Genomic DNA, 6000 nt, shown 5'->3' on the forward strand with positions numbered 1-6000 from the left:
TAATATTTTCACTACTCGCAACTATTTTTTTGAAAATTAACGTTCTTTGGGGCCCTCGGGGCCCGGTTAAATATTTTTTAATCCGGCTCTGTTTTGGTGAGGAAACATAATATAACATTATACAACTTTTGCACGGTACTCAATCTTAATTTTCTAAAAAAAATTTTTTTTCGGCCGTTTTCGGCCCACCCTAATGTAGATATCATTCAATTAAATTAAAACAAAGTCCAATTCAAGCTAATGTTGGAAGCTACATAGGCAGTCGATAAATTTTGCTAATTTCTATCAATATATTTATGCAACCGTGGCTTCTTTATAAAACAGCAGGCCCATTCAGGCATACAATTTGGTTTCGTTTCGTGTGTTTAGGCTTAACATCCTTATGTAATGCCGAGGTAAGAAGAAGACTTGCTTAAAGTGACATCCGAACCGTTACTTGGTTACACTTGAAAGAAGGGTTGTTGTTCGACCGAGAATTGAAAATGGGACGCCTTGAATAAAAGGTGAAAAGGAAACAAAACTAATACAGATGGTTTGATATGTGGAAACGTTACCATTAAGTTCATACAATTTAATTTTTTTTTTATTATTATTATTATTATTATTATAGGGGAGAGGTTAAACAGCTGGTTTAAACCAGCCAACCCTGGTATAATGCCACAGATCAAGCAACGTACAAATGGCAAGTTCATGTGCAAACTAGAGAAAATCTGCTTCCGAGCCTTTGATAGCCTTAAAAACAATTTAGCACCATACGATATTTAGCTCTTCCTAAAGCTAAAAATGGACCTTTTCCGTTTTGCCAACGTAAAAAAGATCAAAACTAACGCAGCAACTGAATCTCCGAAGATACCAAAAGAGGTCTTTCGTCAGAGTTTCTACCAATCACAGGAGCGGTAAACAAATTGTGTGTGTATTCCGAAGGTGCCAACTTCGAATGCGATTAAGTAAATGTGTAGGTGGTACCTACTTTACAGTAATAAAGAGCTACAACAAAATTTCGGGAAATTTTTGACTGCTTCTCGTATTACATACAATCGCGTTTTCTTAAAGCGACTTTCAACTGAGGTAAAGTGATCCCGAATAAGAGAACAAAAAAACTTACGATTTTCTCGAAGGAAGAGACAACAATTTCTTCTCAGTCACGTCAATGATTAAATAAGAGTATTGTTGTACAACGCTCGTATTGGCTCTTGACACCAAAAGGCAATTTGAAAAGGCACTACTCCGCTGCAAACGAAATATAACCTTAAATTCCACCCAAATAAAGAAAAAAAAAAGGGGGGGGGGGAATTGAAGTACACTGCCAGTGACAACACTGCATAGATAAGGCGCCGAAGAATTTTCAGCATGACGTAGATCACTAAATCAAAAAGTTCTGTCAGCCCTGCTTTGAAGTTTCAGATTTATTCCAACATTATTTTTTTTAAAATTTATATTAAAAAAATAGCGCAACGTTCAGTTCCGAGGAAACATAGACAACACCTACGGAATTTTCTTCAACAATAACCTTGAGATAAAAACGACTAATTTAAGTACGTACGTATATCTGTCATCTTAAAAGAAAACACGCTATTCTCCAAGTTACAGTAGCCGTACTTCAACTAACGCATTTATTTAAATGTTATTGTGGAAGGGGAAAAAAAAAAAGGCATTGAGTTCCCACACTTCTGATAGCACATGCATATTCTATTATGTCTCTAAAGACATTTCTCTAAATCCAAAGTTTCACGGAAACAGTCAAAACAGTGTACAGGATTCAATATATTATTGAGTATTATTCGTATTAAAAGCCATATACACACTCGATATATAATGAGTGTTGTACGAAGCAAAAGTGGAGATGACTAGACGCCTATATAAATGTGGGTGTAGAGACATTAGAATATTAGCTAAATGGAAATACAACCCAATGAGAAAATGTTAGAAGTTGTTTACAAGAGGCAAACAATAAAATACAAATAGTGAAAAAGAAAGGAAAAATTAAATCATTATTTAAGAAAACCGATACCTGTAGCATGGTCCTGTATGAATATAAGTGGAGGTTTTGGAGAACTAGTCGAGGTTGAACAGTAACGAGTGGACTGAGACGACCTACCCGAAGCCGATTCCCAAATGAGTGAATAATGTGTGTTTTTTCATGCGGAAGGTGGTGTTTAGCAACCTCCCAAAAGCATCATTAACACGAACCACTGGACCCAGGAGTGTACCCTGTACCTCAATGAAAAATTTGAACGAACTGAAATTGCAAACCTATTAGAGAAGAACAAAGCCTACCAAACGACAATATATGTTAACAGACAGTCTACATCAACCACAGAGACTGGTAAAACAATGTACATTACAATAATTATAGGTACGCAGGGGTTGGAACCCTGTCGCTTCTACCGTGAACTTGATCATGGTCCCCCAGAACGTAAACTTGAACTAGTCGAAGTTGTCCAGTAATGGCTGGATCCAGACGACCTACCAAAGGATGAGAGCTTCGCCTGATTCACAAATGAGTGAGTAATGCGTGTTTTATCTGTATCTGAGGGTGTTTGCTGAATATATTGTACCTCAGAACAGAGTTTGAACAATCTGAGGTGGCCAGGGCTCGAAATAGAAAGTCTCCTTTGGATTTAGGTTGGTTTCTACTGGCCTATAGCCATATCGTGTGATTCGTGAGGTTGGAGACTTAGACCCCAAGAAGAGGTGCGCTTCCCTTATGACGCTCGGATGCGAACACTGCTTATTCTAGTAGACACTTAGGGGACCCCAAAGACCTATATACGAAACGGTATGGTCGACCTTGATGGCTTACCTTTCTTCAAGCCTTTGAGTATTGCATGGGCAATTAGAAGTACAAAGCAAAAGTGAAGTATGTTAGAACACACACTGTAAGGTCCTTAAAATCACAGACCGGCCATAAGCTAGGGTAGAGTATATCCCATCTCAAAGCGGTAGGGGTCACAAGTGACAAAAGAACTCAGATCAGAAACAAGCTCTCTTGGACGGGTAGTGCGCAGAGGTACGGGCTATACTGTGAGGATTGATCTTGCATGGTTATACAACAGCTAACTGCACCCAAATCAAATTCCCGTCCTGGCTTGCAGATCATGTTAATAGTAGGATCAGTCCAAACCTAGGCGTTGCATAAGTACGCAAGATGAAACTATTTACGAAGAAACTGTTTTTATTAGGAATGGGACAGAAGATATTGAAATGGGGAAGAAAAAAGGCGACAGGATATTACAACTCATGCACAATAAGCAAGAATAATCCTCACGCTAAAACAAGTAGATTGTAAGAAAATTAAAAGGTTACCTCCCATATTTCATCTTCATGAAATGTAAAAGTTTAGAGTAAGTAAAAATTTAAAGGAGCCCCTTTCCTATGGTGAACTTCATGTAAGTTCTTAATCGATTTAAAAAGGAAGAAAAAGTTTCAGTGAGAGTAAGTTCATATAAATAGAAAATGCAGAAAATTAAAGTTGAGACTATTTGCACACTAGAGAAAGAAAATGGAGAAATACATTAACTAACCTAGCCTCACGTACTTTTAAATCATACTGACAATAAACAGAGCTTCCCTCACCATCATCCATTCCTTCATCTACTTTAAACCATAGTGACTCTAATAGGTCCGCCACAACACCTCCGGCGCCCTAATCTTCAATGCTACTCGCCTCTCGGTGTGTCCATCAAAACAACCCCACAGTTGGATAATAACTAGTAAAAATGGACAGTTGATAATAGAATAAAAGTGGATTTTGTACAATACACAATATGAGTGAAGTCACATATTCAGTGTACGTAATATGTATACGTTGGCTGCAGCGCTATTATGTTTAATTTGCAGGTTAGAGGTGCGGCATGCCAAAACTCTAAATACACCGACAGAATTAAAGTCCTAAAGGGCAAGTACACCCATCATACGATGGCTTCCATATTTGTAATATTTACCATAATTTGTGTCATTCAAATTAGGCATAAATGATATGAAAAAGAATGGTAAACTTTACAATACACGTTTCAGGTGCGCATCGATAAGTAGGACAGGACCGCCTTAAAAGGGTGTACCAGAGTACACTAGAAATAAGTAGGGTCGGGTCAGCTTAGGATTAGGGACGCTTGGATCGATTTTGTTAAAAGCAATCGAGTAACTTTTCCGTGTCTGTGTAAGGATACCAATTATAGCGAGCATTGTAAAGTTCATTGGAAAAAAAAAGTATAAAATCCAGAAATATAATTCAAAAAATTATATCCACAATGAAGGAAGAAATTTCCACAGAACATTGATAATTCAGAACACAAAATTATTGCTGCAGCACACTGGCTCGCTATAATTTTTGTCTAATACTATATATAAATGGTGGCAAGTTCTGTAGAAACTGCTTTACAAAATCAATGGATTCAAGTTTACTCACCATAATCTATTGATTTATCATTGAAGATATTTGGTTCTTAATTATATAATTTAATCTGTACGTAATCCTCTTTTAAAACAGAATGTTATATCCAGATATTTAAGTTCTAGCTCATATAATGAACAAGATTGTGCTTGCATCTGCCTTCATTACGTGTAACACATTTATCATTCATTCTATTCATATCAAGGGGGAAAAAAAGTCTCGTATTGGAAGAACGGTGTGCATGCAATTTATACCTCACAGACATCTACTTATCAAAAACACCACTGAAAACACGCACGACCTCGAATTATTACAATTTAAATCACTAATTTAATTGTAACTTCTGTAACTACTTACTGCAGGCAAGAAGTCGCCCGATTCGTCCATCATATGGTAAACAAAGAACTGCAAACTCAAAACAAACAGACTTATTGCCAAGAACAAACGTTCAAAGAATCGTTGCGGGTCAATACTAAAATATCATTCTACCTAGTGACGCATTGGGCTTCGATACAGGGACTTAAGCTTTGAAAATATACACTTGTCCACACCTTCGCTAAAAAAAATGTTCACTTCGGATTCTCTCGGTCGTTAGCCACTTGGGCATGGCGTTCGACGATCATATGATCGCCGTCATGGCTAATAACGTATTTTCATACAATATATTTCAAACACCTTATACGAAAGAATTAATATTACAACAGCGTGAAAGAATCTATAAATACTAATATATATCTTAATAAATGCACATGACATTTTCACTGTACGTGTAATAAGACTCAACACACCTCAAGGACGATAAGGAAGCAAAACAAAGTCGTTGTGTATAGAGTTTGTTGCCATGTTCTCGTACTTGGATGCAATCCAAACTTCGCAAATTCAGGACATTTTAAGTTTGTCACATCGCCGATACCAAATTAGAAATAGGTATTCATCCCTTTGGAAAAAGATGCCTTATGAATATCAATTTAAAGTAACGATAAAGCTTCTTTCTTACCTCACAAATCTCTGCTGTCTTCTCTTGTCACTACCTTCCAGCTGAAAATACCATATGACGTCAAAATAATAACATTGCAAGTAAACATGGGTAAACAGAAGAAAATCTGTCTCTCAGAAGCTGCTGCCATCTATGAGGCGAAGTGAGTTTTGGCTGAAGATTACGATTGAACTGGAATAGGTTTATGAAAGACAAGTGAGGTCAATGGCAGAGGTCAAACTATGAATTAATAAACAGGACAGCAGGATGAAAAAAGCACAAAGGAAAAAAGAAAATTTTATTATCCCTACTTTACATTTTCGATAGACAGTGCTACAGTTCGTGAAATAGAAATTTCTCTTGCACCACCACGAACATACACTTGAAGCGAGCGTTAGGCCTAACTCTCGTGAAACTTATCCGGTTTTGATTAAAATTATTATGTGGCTTCGTTTCATTTGCAGAAATAACTCTATTGTCTGAGGTTGCATTTCACCAAGTATAAGGGGGGGGATGTAAAAGAGGATGAAATACACACCATATCGGAAATTTATACTACATGTAAGATCATTTTCTAATATAAACCAAGAAAAAAAAAGAGTATGAAAAAACTTAATGAATATTTGCTTTA

At 36.8% G+C, this 6000-nt stretch overlaps 1 protein-coding gene across 3 annotated transcripts in view; it reads right to left on the reverse strand.

Annotated features, from left to right (window-relative positions):
* The window catches only part of LOC145674817 (protein-L-isoaspartate O-methyltransferase domain-containing protein 1-like), an 82401-nt gene extending 76890 nt beyond the window's left edge, over positions 1-5511 (reverse strand). Inside the window, exon 1 of one of the 3 annotated variants that reach the window (XM_081745035.1) lies at positions 5391-5511. The gene's annotated coding sequence lies outside the window, so the exon portion shown is untranslated. The other 2 variants (XM_081745036.1, XM_081745037.1) reach the window with 2 other exon arrangements.
* Positions 5512-6000: the final 489 nt, after the last annotated feature.

Source organism: Thermobia domestica, chromosome 18 (assembly GCF_964235325.1).
Source record: "Thermobia domestica chromosome 18, izTheDome1.hap1.1, whole genome shotgun sequence".
In the NCBI taxonomy this organism is placed as follows: Eukaryota; Metazoa; Arthropoda; class Insecta; order Zygentoma; family Lepismatidae; genus Thermobia; species Thermobia domestica.